This window comes from Pseudorasbora parva, chromosome 3 (genome assembly GCF_024679245.1).
Source record: "Pseudorasbora parva isolate DD20220531a chromosome 3, ASM2467924v1, whole genome shotgun sequence".
Lineage (NCBI taxonomy): Eukaryota > Metazoa > Chordata > Actinopteri > Cypriniformes > Gobionidae > Pseudorasbora > Pseudorasbora parva.
This window is the reverse complement of record NC_090174.1, coordinates 58,751,516-58,774,836: the sequence shown is the minus strand read 5'-3', so window position 1 is coordinate 58,774,836 and position 23,321 is coordinate 58,751,516. Positions and strand designations below refer to the sequence as shown.

General features: G+C 40.0%; 1 pseudogene; it reads left to right on the top strand.

The window, feature by feature from the left end:
* Window positions 1-2,814: 2,814 nt before the first annotated feature.
* The window catches only part of LOC137071660 (60 kDa lysophospholipase-like), a 30,878-nt pseudogene continuing 10,371 nt past the window's right edge, over window positions 2,815-23,321 (top strand).

Below are 23,321 nucleotides of genomic sequence, written 5' to 3'. Positions count from 1 at the left end.
TCATTTTTTTTATTGACAACGACGGTCAAAGTTCATTTGAGGACGACACACCCGAAAAACGAGACTGTCATTATTAATCAGACAGCTAGAGGGCGCTTCATTTTAAAACGTGACTATAGGTCGTAATACGCAGCATGCACAAACGACCTATATGGTCGTGTTTCGGAGGAGGACAGGCTGGTTTTAACACTTGCCATGCTAACCCATTTATTTTCAGCAGTAAGGCTGCTACTCCTCCATAAGTAAAGAGTGGCCATCCTGTCATTGCCCCACCACGGCTTGTCCATGGGTCCCATAATTTAGTTCCCTGGTACCTTTCTGGCATTTGGTCTTTGTCTTCTTCAAATGACCTACATTTTAGTCTATTACTCTCATCCTTATGTTCCTTTTCACTTTCTGTTACATACACTGATGCACCTACATGGAGAAAATCCGGATAACAACATCCAACCAAACCCTTAGGCAAGCTATGGTATGCCTTATGTCCACAAACTTAAACAGTAGCTGGTGTGGTTATGCCTGTTTTGTTCACAAAAGTGCAGGCTATTGTATTATTTTCGTCTAGCTTACATTGATTTCCTACTACTTCTATGGTCCTGTTACACTTTGACCAACCCACCATATCCTGTTTCTGACCCTCCCTCCTTCATAAGCAGAGAGGTGCGTGGACTGGCCTCACCTCCCAACATCCTTTCACGCTAGCATGTTCGGTTGTGTCCTTTGGTTCTGCACATTTATTGCTATCTGAATATTTTCAGTTTCCTACATTTAACAGGCAATTCACTGCACATGGGATTAATCCTTTCAATACCTCTGCGTTTATACTCTGTATTGGGACTACTCTCCACATTCTATTCATTTCTAGACACCACCAACATTGTTTTGTACATTCATTGCTCTTTGTTGTAGCATAGACAACATACATGCCTTGTTTCCTTCACACTGAATTCGAATTTTCCCGACTTCATGGCTACCATTCATGGTCAACATGAGACTCATCTTCTAATTCATAATCTTCCTGTTCCTCTCTGGGTCTGATTCTGGGAAAACTATAGACTTTTCTAGAACGTTTATTTTCAGAGGTTGCAGAGTAGGCTATTAGTTGCTGATGTATCCCACCCGCCTTAGATTACCTCTCTAAGCAAAGAAGTGTTGTTGGAAAAAATTATTATCCGTTTTCCTTTTTATTGAAGGTCTAAGTGCTGGTTTTGTCGTTATAGTAACAACTGTAACCCTTTTACTAGTTATCCTTGGTTGAAATCAAACAGAGTCTTTGCATTTGTAGTTACCACTCCTAGAATAACAGGAACTAGTGAGCGCAGTCTTTCTCAAGTCAAGTTCCTCTTCTGCTGTCCCTAGCACAACAGTTTGACACGCCCAGTTCTCTCCTAGGGGGTGCTGTCGTTCACAGTTGGTCCTAGGAATTGATCTTTGTTTCTCTGGTATGCCCCATCTTGGCACAATTTCTTGGAGGAGCAGCTTTGCCACCCCTTGTGAATCTGGTTTGGATATTGCTAGTGCTTCTACCCATTTTGAAAACATGTCTACTGCCACTATGCAGAACTTTTTCCCTATTGGCGGCCTTAGTTCTATGTAGTCAACTATCACGTGTGCAAAGGGTCTATCTATGGAATGTCAAAGCTGCCAATATTAAAAAGTAATAAATGCATAAATAAATGTACAAAGAAATGTAAAAAAGCAAAAAATAAATAAATAAATAAATAAATATGCGTAGAAAAGAAAACAAACAAAACAAAAATGAGTAATTATTTCTACATTTATTTCTATATTTATTTATTTGTACATTTATTTATTTGATCGGACCACACGGGCCAGCCTTCGCTCCCCACGTGCATCAATGAGCCTTGGCCGCCCATGACCCTGTGGCCGGTTCTCCACTGTTCCTTCCTTGGAGCACTTTTGATAGATACTGACCACTGCAGACCGGGAACAGCCCACAAGAGCTGCAGTTTTGGAGATGCTCTGACCCAGTCGTCTAGCCATCACAATTTGGCCCTTGTCAAACTCACTCAAATCCTTACGTTTGCCCATTTTTCCTGCTTCTAACACATCAACTTTGAAGACAAAATGTTCACTTGCTGCCTAATATATCCCACCCACTAACAGGAGCCGTGATGAAGAGATGATCAGTGTTATTCTCTTCACCTGTCATAATGTTATGCCTATAGTATTGTTATATCTATAGAATATTAGGATTTTTCAAATATATTACCTTTCAATGAGGTGTAGTTTGTGAATGTGAATGGTCTGGAATGTTTTAAATACGTGGGGGCGGCAGTGGCTCAGTGGTTCATGTAGGTTGTCTACAAACCAGAAGGTTGGTGGTTCAATCCCCGGTTCCACCTGACCAAGTGTCGAGGTGTCCTTGAGCAAGACACCTAACCCCAGCTGCTCCCGACGAGCTGGATGGCGCCTTACATGGCTGACATCGCCGTCAGTGTATGAATGGGTGAATGTGAGGCAAAAATGTAAAGCGCTTTGGATAAAAGCGCTATATAAATGCAGTCCATTTACCATTTACCAAATAACAAAAGTGTATGAAGAATAAAGTTATGTATTAACTTTATTCACTTACTTATTACTTAAGTTATTTAGACATTCACTTTTTTTATTCTCTTTTCATTACAACAGCATATTGACTTGCCCGAGAGCGATTAGTTAAGTCTGCTGCTTTACAACATTCACTCATCCGTTGATGCACAAATAGTTTTCGTTTAAAATACAGAAGGTGCCCCGACATCCCACTGTTACTAAATAATACATCTTTGAGCTAAACTAACCCATGTGTGCCTAATGGCCTTTGCTGAATTAAATAAGAAGTATTGCTTTTCTTTTAGAGCTTATCAATGTTTGGGTCCTTTTTAGAATAAATGTTAACATTGTACTGTATTTTAAACATGTTCTCTCTTTTTTTCACCCCAGACGGTCCAAAGAGAAAAAAAGGATTGTATATAAAGTTTTAGAGTACTCTCCCCTCCTTGACTCCTCTAATATGGTCCCAAGTGACTGGGTCAAAATTGGAAAAGACATTGAGGTGCTTCCCTTTCAATCATCTTGATTTGTGGCTTTGAGCTGCAGCACATTTCATTTTTTAAACTGACATATAAAGGTTGCACTAAGCACTGAGTTAGACATGACTGAATATACTGATTTGTGAATATTTTATATATGTATATTTATATATGTGTTCACAGAAATACTACACCAAATACACTGGTTTTGTCGTCCTGCACGGCACAGACACCATGGCTTTCACCTCTTCTGTCTTATCCTTCATATGTGAGAATCTGGGAAAGCCTGTCATCATCACTGGCTCACAGGTAATACGTGACGTTTTAAATGGATCATTTACTCACCTTTGTGTTACACATATCAAGCATTTCTATTCCACCAACCTGTTGTGATTGGTCATTGATATAAAGTAGGCCTATCGATATTAAAGATGGGCTTGAGTTTGTTGCCCAGCCCTATCAACTAGAGGCGTCAAAGCTTGCAATGCTCCTTTACATTGCATCATGGGTTACTGCTTTAGAATGAACGATATTGTGACATTTGTTCTCGAAAGAAAGACTACAATGGAGACAATTCAGGGAGTTCAGAATCAGTGCTTACTGATATAGAGAATAACTTTGTCTGAAGTGACTTTGTAATTTTTTGCAGACATTTTCAAACTCAACCTTGCAACATTAAACACTAAAGGAAGTAGGACATTTCAAAATAGGACTTTTAAAGTTACCTCCAATATTAACATTTAACAAGTGGTCATCAAAAACACATTAAGCGTGCGTCTCAATCAGCTCCCTAGTTCAGTAGTCAGGGCACTGATCAGGACATACAGTCTTGTTCAAAATAATAGCAGTACAATGTGACTAACCAGAAAAATCAAGGTTTTTAGTATATTTTTTATTGCTACGTGGCAAACAAGTTACCAGTAGGTTCAGTAGATTCTCAGAAAACAAATGAGACCCAGCATTCATGATATGCACGCTCTTAAGGCTGTGCAATTGGGCAATTAGTTGAAAGGGGTGTGTTAAAAAAAATAGCAGTGTCTACCTTTGACTGTACAAACTCAAAACTATTTTGTACAAACATTTTTTTTTCTTCTGGGATTTAGCAATCCTGTGAATCACTAAACTAATATTTAGTTGTATGACCACAGTTTTTTTAAAACTGCTTGACATCTGTGTGGCATGGAGTCAACCAACTTGTGGCACCTCTCAGCTGTTATTCCACTCCATGATTCTTTAACAACATTCCACAATTCATTCACATTTCTTGGTTTTGCTTCAGAAACAGCATTTTTGATATCACCCCACAAGTTCTCAATTGGATTAAGGTCTGGAGATTGGGCTGGCCACTCCATAACATTAATTTTGTTGTTTTGGAACCAAGACTTTGCCCGTTTACTAGTGTGTTTTGGGTCATTGTCTTGTTGAAACAACCGTTTCAAGGGCATGTCCTCTTCAGCATAGGGCAACATGACCTCTTCAAGTATTTTAACATATGCAAACTGATCCATGATCCCTGGTATGCGATAAATAGGCCCAACACCATAGTAGAAGAAACATGCCCATATCATGATGCTTGCACCTCCATGCTTCACTGTCTTCACTGTGTACTGTGGCTTGAATTCAGAGTTTGGGGGTCGTCTCACAAACTGCCTGTGGCCCTTGGACCCAAAAAGAACAATTTTACTCTCATCAGTCCACAAAATGTTCCTCCATTTCTCTTTAGGCTAGTTGATGTGTTCTTTGGCAAATTGTAACCTCTTCTGCACATGCCTTTTTTTTAACAGAGGGACTTTGCGGGGGATTCTTGAAAATAGATTAGCTTCACACAGACGTCTTCTAACTGTCACAGTACTTACAGGTAACTCCAGACTGTCTTTGATCATCCTGGAGGTGATCATTGGCTGAGCCTTTGCCATTCTGGTTATTCTTCTGTCCATTTTGATGGTTGTCTTCCGTTTTCTTCCACGTCTCTCTGGTTTTGCTCTCCATTTTAAGGCATTGGAGATCATTTTAGCTGAACAGCCTATCATTTTTTGCACCTCTTTATAGGTTTTCCCCTCTCTAATCAACTTTTTAATCAAAGTACGCTGTTCTTCTGAACAATGTCTTGAACGACCCATTTTCCTCAGCTTTCAAATGCATGTTCAACAAGTGTTGGCTTCATCCTTAAATAGGGGCCACCTGATTCACACCTGTTTCTTCACAAAATTGATGACCTCAGTGATTGAATGCCACACTGCTATTTTTTTGAACACATCCCTTTCAACTATTTCAACTAATTGCCCAATTGCACAGCCTTAAGAGCGTGCATATCATGAATGCTGGGTCTCATTTGTTTTCTGAGAATCTACTGAACCTACTGGTAACTTGTTTGCCACGTAGCAATAAAAAAATATACGAAAAACCTTGATTATTCTGGTTAGTCACATTGTACTGCTATTATTTTGAACAATACTGTATATGTTGCAGGTGCCCATCTATGAGTTGAGGAACGATGCAAGGGACAATTTCTTGGGGGCGCTGTTGTTCGCAGGACAGTTTGTCATCCCTGAGGTGAGTTTTTATTCTCTGAGTGAAGCGTTTGCTTCCATCATAAATGCAATATGTGCTAGATACTGTCCAATGCTTTAAGGGTTAGTTCACCCAAAAATTAAAGTTCTGTCATTAATGACTCACCCTAATGCTGTTTCAAACCTGTAAGACCTCCGTTCATCTTTGGAATACAGTTTAAGATATTTTATATTTAGTCCGAGAGCTTTCTGTCCGTACAATGAAAGTTTATGTACGGTATATGTCCCTTTCCAGAAAGGTAATAAAAACATCATCAAAGTAGTCCATTGTGACATCAGTTAGTTAGTTAGAATCTCTTGAAGCATCGAAAATACATTTTGGTCAAAAAATAGCAAAAACGATGACTTTATTCAGCATTGTCTTCTCTTCAGAGATTATCTTCGTATTGATTCATGATTTGGATCGCCAATAGAGTTCCCTACTCTCACATTTGGCGTGACACACACGCTTTCAGGCTCTGTGTCATGCTCTCACTCTGCCCAACTTCAGCTCACGCCAAATTGCCAAAGCTGCTTTTTATATTAAACAAAGCTAGGCCTATAGCTTTAAAAATATATATATATATTATTACATTTTAATGCGAAATTCAAACAATGAATAGCGTTTTGGCGCTAATGTTAAAGCCAGAGGTGTTGAAAAGCGGAGTTGCAACATGCTCTCGTCTCCCGGCGGCGCGCGCAGTCACGTGGCTCATGGAGCGCTCAATCCGGTTGTTAAGGTTGACGTCACGCGGCAGCGCTTCCGGGTCCAAACGCTCTATCTTATACCACAAGAAAAACTACAAACGGTGCTAATATAGACACACAATGTGGTGTAATACTACAAAAAAGTTATAATCATAACCTTTTTCTCCATAGCAAAATTCCAGGTGGCCAGACAGTGATTCATCTTTTTTAAATCATTAAAATATTAATATATGACGCTGTGAGCACAGAGACTGTTCTGTAGACTGTAGGCGTTTTTCAATGTCAAGGAAGGATCCTCGGAAGCCAGAATTCTAAGGATGCCACGTCATCGACATCCGACGAAGGACTGTTCCAATGTCGAGGATCCTCGGAATTTCAACCAAGGACTGAGTCCTTCGTTCGAAAAATATGTCATATACAGAAAAGGATGCATATGAGTAGCCTTCGCTACTCGAAGTGATGTGTTTTGGGTCCCCGCTATGATAACAGTAACTTTATCAAATGTTTACAAAACAAGGGGGAACCCAGTGTGCCTGCCTCTTTCTCTATCTCTGTTCTGTTACGTGAAAGAAAGTCTAAGGCCTTGTCAGGCCGTTTAATAAACCAATATAATCTGCTGCCTGTTAGCTGCCAAAATAGGATTAATGTGGAGAAAAAAATTATTACTGTTAAGTTAGCGCTTTTAAACATCCGTTCACTTAAGAACAAATCATTTCTAGTCAATGACTTAATAACCACTAACAACCTAGATTTTCTGCTTCTAAATGAAACGTGGCTAGAAGAAAACTGTAGTGCAACAGTCCTCAATGAAGCAGCCCCTCCTAACTTTACTTTTATGAGTGTTTGCAGAGCAGTTAGGAGAGGTGGGGGTGTTGCTGTTCTTTTTAAAGATTTCTATCAATGTAAGCAAGTATCATTTGGTGACTATTTGTCTCTAGAATATCTGGGTATTGTGTTAAAAGGTTCTCCACGCATCCTGCTTATCATTATTTATAGGCCTCCGAAATACTCTGCAGGCTTCACTGAGGACTTTACAGAACTGTTATCAATAATTTCCTCAGAGTTTGACTGTTTTGCTATTGCTGGGGATTTTAACATTCACATAGACAATATTGAATCCAGTAAAACAAAAGCGCTCATGACTGTTCTTAACACCTTTGATTTGACACAGCATGTAAATGGACCCACACACAATCGTGGACACACTCTAGATTTACTTATCAGTAAGGGTCTAAACATTTCATCAATTGTTATTAAAGGGGGGGTGAAACACTCAGTTTCAGTCAATCTCATGTCAATCTTGAGTACCTATTGAGTAGTATTGAATCCTTCATATCTCCGAAAAGTCTTTAGTTTTATCATATTTATAAATGAAATATGGGCTGTACCGAGTCTTTCCGGAAAAAAACGAGCGCCTGGAGGCGTATCGTGTGGGCGGAGCTAAAGAATGACAAGCGCGCAAAGTGGTGACGTCCTCAAGCGTGGAAAAACCCATGGCTATCTCAGCTAATACAGATAATGATCCACAATCAAATCTGAGGGAGAAATAAATTGAACAGGAGAAACGGCAACATCAGGACGTCCGTCTCTGTGGTATGTAAGTTACTGTATTTAGTGGCCTCTCCACATTTCTGTGTGTTTACTCGCAGTGTATGAGGACATGATTCGGTTTATGGACTATTGTATGCGACTAGACCTTAGAAGTAGCAAGCAAAACGGTTTTGCACGTCAGAATACTGTAACGTTATACAGAGAACAACAATGGAGTAACCGTTAGCGCATTTGAATGACGAAGCACGCGATCGTGTCATTTACTGACTTTTACTCATGCGTCCGTAGCCAAAAGCAGAGACATTTGAAGCAGTTTAAGTTAACTCACCGGCTGCTTCCAAAGCAGGACCGAAGCTTTATCGCTGGGACTGCTCCGTCAAACACACTTCTTTGGTATGATTTGGTAAAGTCCTGACAGCAGTGGCGTGTAAATCCATTTTGAGACGCAACTGAAACGATGTTGTGAAGCTTCCCGTCATTTCTGCGTTCAAATCGGTTCAAATGCAGCGCTGCCTTCCCGAAATGCTGTGCTGAAGCGTTGAAGTCGCTCGACGTCACCCATAGGAATAAAGAGAAGCGCGGCGCCACATAAGAGTTCACGGACGACTGGATCTGCATCTGAGAGACTGTTTATGGCGTGCTCTAGTCACGCGCGCGCGCACCCTACCGGGAGAAGAGCCCGTACGGCCCATACAAGGACCTTCCGCTCTAATTAACGTCAAGTAGACCCATACTCGAAAAAAACTCGATGAAACTTGTGAGAAACCGGAAGGAGTATTTTTGACACAGAAATACTCCATCAAACGTCCAACATTAGTTTTTGAAACTTTGTCTATGTTTAGGATGGGAATCCAAGTCTTTAACAGTGTAAAAAGCTCAGTATGCATGAAACAGCATTTCACCCCCCCTTTAAGGATGTTGGACTGTCTGATCATTTTTGTATTTTCTTTGATATATCAATCTCTCCTGCCATTGAAGCTAGATATTTCTCTGTCAAAAAGAGATGCTTAAATGAGAACACTAATGTGCTGTTTATGAAGGCTTTATCTCTAACACCAAGCATATCTGCAGACTCTGTTGATTTTCTCCTTGACTTCTTTAACTCAAAAGTTAAGAGTGTAATTGATGATATTGCTCCTCTAAAAGTCAGGAAAAAGAGTACCAAACAAAAAGCACCTTGGAGAAACTCAACAGCAATACAAATAATGAAAAGACAATGCAGAAAATCTGAACGAAAGTGGCGGAAGACAAAACTTGTAACCCATTATAACATCTATAAAGACACCCTTCATGCTTTCAATGTTGAACTAGGCAAAGCTAGACAGACCTTCTTCTCAAATATTATAAACAGAAACATAAACAACACGCGCACTCTTTTTGCTACTGTCGAGAGACTAACAAACCCCCCGAGTCAGACTCCTAGTGAATTGCTCTCAGACAGTAAATGCAGTGTGTTTGCTTCCTACTTCTCAGAGAAAATCAATAATATCAGAAAGGCGATCAGCACATCCTCTAGTTGCTCTGGGGTCAGTCAGATCATACCAAACCCTCGGAAAATTACCATGTCAGATTTGGACGCTATTGACTGCAAAATTTTAGAAGACACAGTACAGCATCTTAAAACATTAAACTGAGCCCTAGACACACTCCCCACTTCTTTCTTCAAAAGTGTGTTTAACTGTTTAGAAGCAGATCTCCTAGAAGTGGCAAACTCCTCACTTCTCTACGGGACTTTTCCAACCGCCCTTAAAACTGCAATAGTTAAGCCTCTTCTGAAAAAGAGAAATCTGGATAACTCCATATCGAGCAACTACAGACCAATTTCAAATCTCCCCTTCATAGGCAAAATCATTGAAAAAGTTGTTTTCAATCAGTTGAACAAATTCTTATGCTCAAATGGATACTTTGACAATTTTCAATCTGGTTTCCGTCCACATCACAGTACAGAGACAGCGCTCATAAAGATTATAAATTATATTCGCTTAAACACTGATACAGGCAAAACATCAATTCTGGTACAACTGGACCTCAGTGCCGCATTCGACACTGTTGACCACAACATACTTCTAGACAGGCTGGAAAACTGGGTTGGGCTTTCTGGAATGGTCCTCAAATGGTTCAGGTCATACTTAGAAGGGAGAGGTTATTATGTGAGTATAGGAGACCATAAGTCTGAGTGGACATCCATGACATGCGGAGTCCCACAAGGGTCCATTCTTGCACCACTCCTGTTTAACCTGTATATGCTGCCACTGAGCCAAATAATGAAAAAGAACAATATTGCTTACCACAGCTATGCTGATGACACCCAGCTCTACTTAGCACTATCACCTAATGACTACAGCCCCATTGACTCCCTGTGCAAATGCATTGATGAAGTTAACAACTGGATGTGCCAAAACTATCTTCAGTTAAACAAAGACAAAACCGAAATCTCTACATTTGGAAACAAAGATGAAATTGTCAAGGTGAACGCATATCTTGAGGCTAAAGGCCTGATAACAAAAAATCAAGTCAGGAATCTTGGAGTGATTTTACAGTCCGACCTGAGTTTCAGTAGTCATGTCAAAGCAATAACTAAATCAGCATACTATCATCTGAAAAATATTGCAAGGATTAGATGTTTTGTCTCCAGGCAAGACTTAGAGAAACTCGTTCATGCTTTCATCACCAGTAGGGTGGACTATTGTAATGGCCTTCTCACCGGCCTTCCTAAAAAGACCATTAGACAGCTGCAGCTCATACAGAACGCTGCTGCCAGGATTGTGAGCAGAACCAGAAAATATGACCATATCACACCAGTCCTCAGGTCTTTACACTGGCTTCCAGTTACATTTAGGATCGACTTTAAAGTACTATTACTTGTTTATAAATCACTCAATGAGCTGGGACCTCAATACATCGCAGATATGCTGATTAAATACAAACCCAACAGATCACTCAGATCAGCAGGATCAAGTCAGTTAGAAATACCAAGAATTCACTCAAAGCAAGGAGAGTCTGCTTTTAGCTATTATGCCAGCCGCAGTTGGAACCGGCTTCCTGAACAGATCAGATGTGCTCCAACAGTCGCCACATTCAAATCCAGACTCAAAACACATCTGTTTAGCTGTGCATTTACTGAATGAGCTCTGAGCACTGTATGTCCGACTGATTGCACCCTATCTTATCTCTTTATTCTTTTTATAATTGTTTTAGTTTACCTTTGTTCTTATCTCTGGTTATTGTTTATTTTATATGTTCTTTTGAGTTGAATATGAAGAGTGAAAAATGGGTTTGATGGAAATAGTAAGTTTGGCAATAAGGTTTGAGTATGTGTAAATCTGTGGAGGGTATGATGAGTGAGTAAGGGTTTTAACAAGAAGGTTTCTGAGTAAAAATCAGGGAAGAGTGATAAAAATGGATGTTATGAACGTGTTTGAGAAAGAAATGAATGAGAGGTGTTCTAATTAAGATGGTACATGTATGTAGGCTGTAAACTGAAGAATGTTTGTTTATATATCAGACCATTATTGTGGATTTGACCATTTTATTTTATTTTATCTTATTTTTTTAATTATTATTATTTATTTATTTTAATTACTATTATTATCTTTACGACTGTTTTAACTATGCTTGTTTTTAATTTTTTATTCGTCCATATGGTATTCTTTTTTTTCTCATGCATTTGTTACCACTGTTTTAATTAATTTCTATGTAAAGCACTTTGAATTGCCATTGGGTATGAAATGTGCTATACAAATAAACTTGCCTTGCCTTGCCTTGCCTTGCCTTCGCGCACTTCGCGTTCTCAAATCACCCACAATCCTATGCGCGCAGCTTCGCTATCTTCAGACGTTCGCGGAGTCGGAGCGTGAACGGGGCAAATATGCTTGTATCAGAGTTTGTAGATGGGAAGGAAGGAGGCGGGAACCGGCGAACGTTCAACAACTTTATTATAAATAATAAACAAAACGAAAGTAACACGGGGAAAACCCTCACGGGCGACTGCCCGCACACACATAATAAACCATAAACAAACCATAACATAAACTCCAGGCCTAGTCCTCTCTCGTCTTCCACGCTCCACCATTTATACTCCAATCACTTTGCCGTGAGCCAAGACCGGTGTGGCGGCGATAAAAATATATACAAATAACATTACACATAACCTTATTGATGGCCAACGGACCTTTTCACTGAAGTAATGACGCAATGACGTGCACTTGCTAGCCTGTTCCATTTACGTGTTCTCCGAATGCTAAAGAGGATCCTCGCCTAGCCTCTGAAGGAAGTGACTTGGAAGGATCAGTCCTTCCAAGCAAGCATCCTTAAAATTGAGAAACATCTTGAAAGTATTTAAAATGTTAAACTTTTTTAAACGTTTAATGTTTATTATGAATTAACAGCGCTCATAAACGGCCGACAATGGAATTCTCAAGTGAAACGAGCTGAGGCTTGGACCCAGAAACGGCGTTCCTTACGTCACGACTTAACAAGCGGATAGCTCCAGAGCGGTGTCAATGCATTTCAATGGCTTAAGCGGATACACAACAGCTATCACTATAAAGATGTTTGCAGAGAGTTTTGTTAAACAGTACATCTTGTGCATTGATTATTAAGTCAGCCATATTCACAGGGTCGTTTTATTATGGAGAGTGATAGAGATGCGACATTGTTAACATTAACTTTATTCTTGTATTTACCCCTCAGGTATTCCTTACTAATTGGTCACACTCATACTCATTGATGGTCAAATGTGACCATATACGTTACTATTTTTCAATTAAATAAATGTTCTATAATTCAGTTCAATAATGTTTATTGAATAATTTGGAGAGATCTATAGGCTACTAAATACTATTTCTGATATAATTATTGTCAATTAATGACCACTTAAATATATTTCTTCTAATATTTTTTATAATTTATATTTCAATTTGTGTAGCAATTAAATCAGCACTAGGTAACTTTTCAACCTTCACAATATATTTTCAAGACTCTTGTGATGATACATCAACTTACAATAGGTTGAATGACACGTCTGCCAAAGTTGATGGGGTCTGTATCGTTTTTAATCGTACTTTTAAACTTCGGGTTTCGGGTAGTAACCCGAGAACAAAAAGAACTACAAAATTCGACTGCTTTACGGCATATACGTCACTTCCACCAACACACACACTTCCTTAAATTCGGACGTGCGAGCCCAACTTTGTTCGTCGGATAATATAGTCATGTCCGAAGCAGCACAGACAAATAAGAAAGAAAAGGTTTTGTTGGAGGAAAGCAATAAGAGGAAACGAAAAAGTGCTGTGATTAAAGGCAGGACGAGGATCAACATGTGACCAGCGTTTGCTCGTCGGCGTGAACTGAAGGAGGCGTGCCCGACCGATGCTGTCCTGCTTGTTGCGGTGATTACCGACCACTCAAACATTGAACTGAAGTATCTAGATTCTGTAAAAAGCTAACCAATAGACTACTATAATGACGCTGGCTTGTAAACGTGAGCATCGTGATTATTTGGCATTTGAAAAAAATAAAACCCAAGAAATTCTATTCATATGACATGCTGAAGCATATGCCACTGACTGTACCTGGGATGAAGACATTTCACACGCGCCGCCAGAAGAACACCTGCATGTGAACTCTTCCTGCAGTGTTCAGGTTAACTGTTAGTGCTGCACCAACCCGCTTTTATGAAGTTATTTGGCCCGCCCCGTACCACTGTATATATTTTTACAACCTGCCCGGCACCCGCGACCATTAAATAGACATACGGGGTCCGCGGGTTATGAGACGACCCGTGCATCACTAGTTCAGGGCTATCAGGGTTGTCATGTCAACAAATGCACGCGCGATGGCATGCCCTGTTGTAGGATGACAGCTCTTACGACAGTAGTTGAGGACATTATTTTTTCCCAACTGTAGGGGGACCCCGAGAGCAAAAGTTGCCAAGTGCTACTTTAAAGTTAAAATAGAGAATTCCAATTCAAAGGGGTAAATTAGATTAATTTTATTGCTTAAAAAATAATAATGTTAATTTGTATAGCCATTATAGTTGCCTTATGGCTTTTAATAAATATACATGTATTTAATCTATTGTTGCTCAAAAACAGTCTTCCATTTGAATAAATATTTAGATATGATCAAACACTAGATTTCTTTAAATGTAACATGTTAAAACGTTAATAACTTATGCATCATATTAGGACTTAGTATCCTAATATTCTTAATGAATAATGATATTTTGTCAGCTATGATAGCTACAACCCATTAGGACTAAGGCTGTTGCCCCAGCTGTTGTCGTTAATGCAGATTCAGTGGCCCAATGGGTTGGTTTTGTATTCTAGCTAAACGCGCAGCAATAGCCATCTACAACAAAAACTCACGTACGCAATATACAGAACACTGGATTCTGATAGTTATGATAACTATGTAACATACCCGCCTGAAGGCACAAATCCGGATGAGAGACGTAGATATGATCCAGGAGTGTGCGCTTTTGGTCGTTGCTGTGGTGATCAGTAAGTGCTATTCTGTATTGGTCAGGTGCAAATGGAAAAGATGTGTCTTAAGATGTTTTTTAAGAATGGCTACAGACTCAGCAGCACGAATTGAGATCGGCAGGTCATTCCACCAGGTAGGAACGGTCCAGGAAAATGTCCGTGAGAGCGATTTCATGCCTCTTTGGGATGGAACCACGAGGCGCCGCTCGCTCGCAGAACGCAAGCTTCTGGAGGGTGTGTAAGTCTGAGCAAGTGAATTTAGGTATATTGGTGCAGAGCCAGAGGTTGTTTTGTAGGCGATAACTATTGCCTTGAATTTGATGCGAGCAGCCATTGGCAACCAGTGCAGTTTGATGAAGAGAGGCGTAACATGCGTTCTCTTCGGCTCATTAAAGACGGGGTGAAACACTCAGTTTCAGTCAGTGTCATGTCAATCTTGAGTACCTATAGAGTAGCATTGCATCCTGCATATCTCCGAAAAGTCTTTATTTTTTTTATAATTATATAAGAAAGATGCGCTGTTCCGAGTCTTTCCGAAAAAAGCCGAGCGGGTGGGGGCGTATCGTGTGAGCGGAGCTAAATAATGACGTGTGCAGCAGCGCGCTGCTATTGTGTTGAGTCGAGTGCGTCATCCCTAACAGCGGGAAAAAAACTTTATTCAAAATAAAAATATAGCTTTTAATCAGATACAGCCATACATCTATGATCCGGAATCAGACCCAGAGGCTGCAGTTGAACAGGAGCAGCAGCAAAATCGACTAGAGCAGGACGTCTCTATGTGGTACAAGTTTTACACTAACTATATAATATGCTTAGCGACTTGTGTTATTTACATATTTATACTTGAATTATATCGTCGTATTTTTGTCTTTGAAGGTGTACATGTGGGAAGTGCAGTTGTGCACGTGTGTTTGTGTGTTTACGCGTGGTTTGTGTAGACAGTAAGCGGACCGGTTTTGCACAGCAGGATTAGTTAGTGTTTACATAGAAAGACACGGAATAGTAGCGCATTTGAATGAAGAAGCGTGCTTATTTAGTTCAACATATTTCCCCCCTCTTTGTGTATTGTTGTTTGGAGTGCTTTTACAATACACAAACATAAAGTTACACATATAGTGGCCAGCTAAACAAATGTACACGCACTACACATCGCATGCTCCATTGATCAATTAACTATACGTGATCATGTTTGGGCTACTTGATGAGCATAGGCAAAGACACAGACATTTGAAGCAGTCTCACTCACCGCCCGCGGTTCTAACGTTGGGACTGCTCCATCATTCAGCATTAGGCGATTGGGAAAATCCGGCGTCGAGCTGGGCCTTGTTTATGAAACAGTCGGCACCGAAATGCAGCGAACAGATATAAACATTCGCGCAACTCAGTTGCTGATCCGGAAAAGCAAATTACATCCACTGTTGCCTTAACGCGGGGTTTTGGGGAATCTGTGCAGGACTGTCTTGGTCTGGCAACCAAAAACGCACTTTTTGATGTCATTGTTAATTGTGCACATTACCTGTCCAGCATCCTACGAGCCAGCGCTTTGATGGGCGTAGCCTGTTGCTTTCGCTCTCTCCCTCTCTCTCTCTCACGCTCTTCCGGTAGAATTGTCCGTAAGGCCCATACAAGGAAATTCCGCCCCCGTTAACGTCAAAGGGGACGCATGATCTCAAAAAACTTGCCGAAACTTATGACTAACCGGAAGTAGTATTTTTGACAAAGAAATACTCCCATCAAACGTCCACCTTAACTTTTGAAACTTTGTCTATGTTTAGTATGGGATTCCAAGTCTTTAACAGTGTAAAAAGATCAGTATGCATGAAACAGCATTTCACCCCCCCTTTAAAGACCACTTTCGCCGCTGCATTCTGGATCAGCTGCAAGGGTTTGATAGTGCATGCTGGAAGCCCAGCCAGAAGAGCATTACAATAATCCAGTCTGGAGAGAACAAGAGCTTGAACCAGGAGTTGTGCAGCATGTTCTGATAGGAAGGGTCTAATCTTTCTAATGTTGTATAAAGCAAATCTGCAGGACCGGGCTGTTGCAGTAATGTGGTCAGTGAAGTTTAACTGGTCATCAATCACAACTCCAAGGTTTCTTGCTGTCCTTGATGGAGTTATGGTCGATGAACCAAGCTGAATGGAGAAATTTTGATGAAATGCTGGGTTGGTTGAGAAAACAAGTAATTCTGTCACGCAATCCGAATCACGAATTTTTCCAAACCTGAATTGAATTTCTTTCTTCTGCTGAACACAAAAGATGTTTGTAACCAAACAGTTGATGGGCCCAACTGACTTTCATAGTATTTTTTATTTTTCTACTATGGAAGTTGATGGTTCCCCACAACTGTTTGGTTAACCATATTATCCAAAATATCGTCTTTTGTGAGGGCGAGTAAATGATGACGGAATTTAAATTTTTGGGTAAACTATACTGTTTTAGCATTTAAATAATTTTATTTTAAAATATAGAAGACAGTTTTTAATAAAATACAAGAAATAATATATGACATGTGGTTGATATAATTATGTAATGCATTAGCCTACACTCTTAGAAGCAAAGGTTCTATCGGCGCTACAGAGTTGGAACCCCTAAAAGGTTCACTGCAAAAAATGCTTTTAGTATTTTGTCTTGTTTCTGGTCCCAGCATCTAAACATTCTTAAAACAAGAAGTATTTACTAGACAAGCAAACGTAATTGTCTTATTTTGGGGGAAAATACCTCAAAATTAAGAGAGTTTTTGCTAAGATAAAAAATTCATTTTTTTCTTTGATAAGAAAAGCATTTTTTTGCAGTGTTCTAAAGGCTCCATTACCTCCATTACACTATCGCCCCGCAGAAGCTGTTTTTGTAAAAATAGGCTAACTATTGCGTCATAACCAACGCGACTCTGTCGCACAGTTGAGAAATTACCGTATAGACCTGAGGAGACGCTCGTAGGCAATCTTTTACTGTCTATGAGGCAGTCAGGGGGACGTGGAGACATAAAGTCTGATAAAGTCAAGGGGGAAGAATGGGGAGAAGCCCATAGTGAGCCAAAAGCAACGGGAGAAAATATTTAAACAACGTGATTCACATTTCACTTTCCACAACTACTAGAAGACTATATAGAACCATTTTTAAGTGCCAAAAGGATTCTTTCTTGTCATTATAGAACCCTTTTAGCATATATACTCAACTTCTATATATAAACTTTTAAAGGTTCCAAATATGTAGCGACGATAGAACCTTTTCTTCTAAGACTTTTTTTTCTGCCATGCCAAAGAAGCACAATTATTATAATTTTATATTCTTTTATTGTAATCATTTTATATATATATTATATACAGTATTGTTCAAAATAATAGCAGTACAATGTGACTAACCATAATAATCAAGGTTTTTCGTATATTTTTTTATTGCTACGTGGCAAACAAGTTACCAGTAGGTTCAGTAGATTCTCAGAAAACAAATGAGACCCAGCATTATTGATATGCACGCTCTTAAGGCTGCGCAATTGGGCAATTAGTTGAATTAGTTGAAAGGGGTGTGTTCAAAAAAATAGCAGTGTGGCATTCAATCACTGAGGTCATCAATTTTGTGAAGAAACAGGTGTGAATCAGGTGGCCCCTATTTAAGGATGAAGCCAACACTTGTTGAACATGCATTTGAAAGCTGAGGAAAATGGGTCGTTCAAGACATTGTTCAGAAGAACAGCGTACTTTGATTAAAAAGTTGATTAGAGAGGGGAAAACCTATAAAGAGGTGCAAAAAATTATAGGCTGTTCAGCTAAAATGATCTCCAATGCCTTAAAATGGAGAGCAAAACCAGAGAGACGTGGAAGAAAACGGAAGACAACCATCAAAATGGATAGAAGAATAACCAGAATGGCAAAGGCTCAGCCAATGATCACCTCCAGGGTGATCAAAGACAGTCTGGAGTTACCTGTAAGTACTGTGACAGTTAGAAGACGTCTGTGTGAAGCTAATCTATTCTCAAGAATCCCCCGCAAAGTCCCTCTGTTAAAAAAAGGCATGTGCAGAAGAGGTTACAATTTGCCAAAGAACACATCGACTGGCCTAAAGAGAAATGGAGGAACATTTTGTGGACTGATGAGAGTAAAATTGTTCTTTTTGGGTCCAAGGGCCTCAGGCAGTTTGTGAGACTACCCCCAAACTCTGAATTCAAGCCACAGTACACAGTGAAGACAGTGAAGCATGGAGGTGCAAGCATCATGATATGGGCATGTTTCTCCTACTATGGTGTTGGGCCTATTTATCGCATACCAGGGATCATGGATCAGTTTGCATATGTTAAAATACTTGAAGAGGTCATGTTGCCCTATGTTGAAGAGGACATGCCCTTGAAATGGTTGTTTCAACAAGACAATGACCCAAAACACACTAGTAAACGGGCAAAGTCTTGGTTCCAAACCAACAAAATTAATGTTATGGAGTGGCCAGCCCAATCTCCAGACCTTAATCCAATTGAGAATTTGTGGGGTGATATCAAAAATGCTGTTTCTGAAGCAAAACCAAGAAATGTGAATGAATTGTGGAATGTTGATAAAGAATCATGGAGTGGAATAACAGCTGAGAGGTGCCACAAGTTGGTTGACTCCATGCCACACTAATGTCAAGCAGTTTTAAAATACAATATAGTTTTGAGTTTGTACAGTCAAAGGTAGACACTGCTATTTTTTTGAACACACCCCTTTCAACTAATTGCCCAATTGCACAGCCTTAAGAGCGTGCATATCATGAATGCTGGGTCTTGTTTGTTTTCTGACAATCTACTGAACCTACTGGTAACTTGTTTGCCACGTAGCAATAAAAAATATACTAAAAACCTTGATTATTCTGGTTAGTCACATTGTACTGCTATTATTTTGAACAAGACTGTATATATATATATATATATATATATATATATATATATATATATATATATATATATATATATATATATATATATATATATATATATATATATATATATATATAAAGATCAAATTGAGTAAAGGACCAGAAAAAAATCCTTTGTTGTCTTTCTTTACAGGTTTGCCTGTTTTTTTATGACAAGCTGTACAGGGGCAATCGTGCCACCAAAGTGGACGCTGCAAGCTTTGATGCATTTACCTCACCAAACCTGCCGCCATTAGCCGATGCCGATGCCGAAATCGACATCACAAGTGATTCTAGTTCTACACACAATCTTAGTACCATATGAATTATTTGTTTCCCCCCCCCCAAAAAATCACACAAAATGTTGGTGCATATGTTGGTGCATATCTGTTATATGATTTCAGAAGATTTGGAATATAGCCTAAGTAAATAGGCTACTTTTGTGTCTAATTGCATGGTTTGGAACAACATTTAACTACTATTTTTAATAAAAACTATTTTTAATAATTTTCTGTTCACTTTAATAATCCTGTGGGGAGAAGAATGAATTACCTACAAATATAAATCTTCATAAAAACTGCATGTGTAATAATATCGATACACAAATGATTAAGAAAATGTTAAATTTTTATATGTGTATTATGTTACATTACAGGACACTGCTTGAAATGTTCTTTTTTGATTATGTAGTGTTATTTATTTTATGCAGACTTGTTATTTTGAGTATTATGCTTAATTTCTTCTCTTTAGTTAATTGGGATACTGTGTTGAAACCCAGTCCGGGCAAATTCACTGTCAGCACAGAATTGAACTGTAATGTGGGTGTCCTGCGACTCTTCCCAGGAATCACTTCTAATACAGTAAGGCCGTGTGGTTATATATCTGCTTATATTTGCCACATATTTTCTCAAAATTTCTTCATTACGTCCATGAACATGTTCATTATTATTTTATATTTTTACTAGGTTTAGTAAATACTGACAAGTTTCATTTTCGGCTTAACTTTTGGAAGTTTCAGAAGTTTAAATGAGATTCGTGCTTTCATCAGGTCAAGGCCTTCTTGCAGCCTCTGGACGGGATGATATTGGAGACTTACGGCTGCGGTAACGCTCCCGACAAGGACGAGGACTTTCTGGCTGAGATCAAAAATAGCGACCGACAGAGGAGTCATTATTGTCAACTGCACCCAGTGCCTCCGAGGCTCGGTCGAAATGACATAGGCAACTGGCCAGGTATGGGAGTTTGCTTAAGGCCGTATAAGAATACATGTATATTTTTACGCAGAGTGTAATTCTACAACACGTAACGTTCTTTACATTAGTAATGGGAAGTTCGGATCATTTTACTGACTCCGATCTTTGAATCTTGTTCAGCAAAATGAACAAATCTTTTTTCAAGTAATTCTGTTCATTTAAGCAGAATCTAATTAAAATGTTACATGTTAAATTTTCAACACATTTAATAGTATTGAAATAAAATTTAAAAAACTGAGCTAATGCAGTCATTGCCAAACTTTGAGAAAGAAATTATTAATTAATTGCTTAGCTTGCCTCAGGCAAGAGGGTAATCTAGCACTCGGAAAGCGTTCCACCCATAGGGGCTGCCATTGCTAACCAAGCCATCACCTGCTGTTAGCATCCCATTGACTCCCATTCATTTTTGAGTCACTTTGACAGTGAATAACTTTACATCAGAGGCGTTTAAAGACTCCATTTGTCCATTGTTTATTTATAAAGAAACACGACAATGGATAAAAGGCTCCATTACCTCCATTACACTATCGCCTCGAAGAAGCTGTTTTTGTAAAAATAGGCTAACTATTTTTATAGTTATTTTTATAACTATTAAAAATAGGCTAACTATAACCAACGCGACTGTCGCACAGTTGAGAAATTACCGTATAGACCTGAGGAGACGCTCGCAGACAATCTTTTACTGTCTATGAGGCAGTCGGGGGGACGTGGAGACATAAAGTCTGATAAAGTCAAGGGGGAAGAATGGGGAGAAGCCCATAGTGAGCCAAAAGCAACGGGAGAAAATATTTAAACAACGTGATTCAGATTTCACTTTCCACAACTACTAGAAGACCTACAGCTGTCAGACAGGAGGCTCACGTCACATCTACGTCGTCAAGCTCAGTCTGAGCCTGCGCAGTTCGCTCAGCCATCAGGAAGTGAGTGCTGCTTTACTGACATCACTTTCCGCCGTTGAAGTCAATGGCATAGCTCTGTCCATTTCTTTTACTGTCTATGGCCTCAGGCAATGTAGCCTATGCAGTCTGTTAGTTCGCCTCACCACCCGATCCAAATCGTTCGTTCTTTAGTCACTTCACATTAAATCACATCTTATCCATAGAAAGATTAGTGACTCATGACTCTACACTCGTGACTTCTGGTCTGAGCCGTTAGTTCCGTCATCATGTCTGATCTGGGCCGTGAAAGCCTCATATGTCATACATGTGTCTGGAAACAGAAAAGATTAGTTCATCTCTCGAGTCATTCGTTCATCAAGTCCCAGCATTTGGACAAGGTTATGCAGTCACCGGAAACAAGAAAAGATTAGTTCATCTCTTTAGTCTTCTCGTTCGAGTCGTTCATTCAAGTCCCCATAGGATGAATGCAGAAACAGTTCATCTCTCGAGTCTTCGGGTCTGACTCTGTGTCTCGTTCTTTTGTCACATTACCGCGCTGGTTCGGTGTCTCACAACATATAACAATACAGTCATATTATTGACTGCTTGTTGTAATATATTTGTTATTCTAAAATCATCAGAAGATATGGCCAATAAACTTTTATGCCTATCCATTCCATTCTGACCAACCCAATGTGTCCAGGATTCATAGGAAAATCAATTATTGTTCTCGAGTCATAATAACTCTGGTTGTGTCTATTTTGCACTCTTTATATTTTAGAGTGTCACCCCTACATTGCTATGCACTTTTTTCCTGGTTCATGGCTGATTTGTGGTTTGTATCACCAAAAGATGCCCTGAGTTTTTGTATTTTTACGTATTTCTCATTCATTTCCTATGTCGGTCGTTTTTGACCGCGAAGGAGACAAGTGTGACTTTTTTTTTTACAACCCTTTAATATAACCGAAACATCTTCATGATTGTTTTGTGTGTTCACATAGCTAATGCAAAAAAAGTCACCAAGTGTCATCCCATTCGGATGAACCAAAAATTGTAAAATTTCAAAACGTAATATGTTTCGGTCATTTTTGACCGAAGAGGACCGGAGGGTTAAAGATTCATTCAAAACTAAAGACAAACTACTCTACATTTTCTGAAACGTATTAAAACGTTTTAAGGAACAACTGGCCCAGCAGCGTGATTTCCCTCCGCGAGGGCCCTCCATGCCCTGGCGCTTGGGCGGGGTTGGCGGAACGACCCTGTGAGGGCACCGTGGACGCACGGTACCGTATGCTGCGGTAAACACCGTTCACCCGCGGAGGGGATCACCCTCACCGTCCCGGGCCCGGAGGCGTTAGGACTTTTTAGACGCAGCCTTCCTCGAAATAATGACTGTCCTCAGATCAATCTTACCCTTAGAAGGCTGCGCCTGAGAGTGCCCACGCTTTTTGCGGGGGTATGCGGGTGGCGATGCTCTGTTTCTGCTGCGCTCTATGTGAGGAGCTTGTACTCGGTGCCTGCTGCTCCCGCCCAGCAGCAGACCAGACCTGGGGCTTATGGGGGAGAAACTGCTTGAGTGCTGCGGATTGCTTCTTCGCCTCCAGGAACCTGTCGGTAACACTGACCTGCTGCCGAGTACGCTTTGCCCACTAACGAAGATGTAACTTTGAGAGGTTTAGTGGGCAAAGATGGAGCTTTTATGGCCCATGCCGAATCGGGCGAGATGGCTCGCGAGCGTCTCTTCTACCCTAGGGATATGACCATAACCGTGTCTATTCAGCCCCGCGATGTTACCATATACAGATGTATAGGGGCTGGAAATTCGTGAAGACACGGTCCGCTTTCACGATCTCGGCACCTCAGTGTGGAGATCAGTGAAAAATGGCAAGCTCCGCCTTGGAGGCTGAGCAGAGTGAGAGGGGAGAAAGCGTTCGTCGAGCCTGCTTTTAACTGAGGCTCGCTCATTATGCTCATGTGGCCA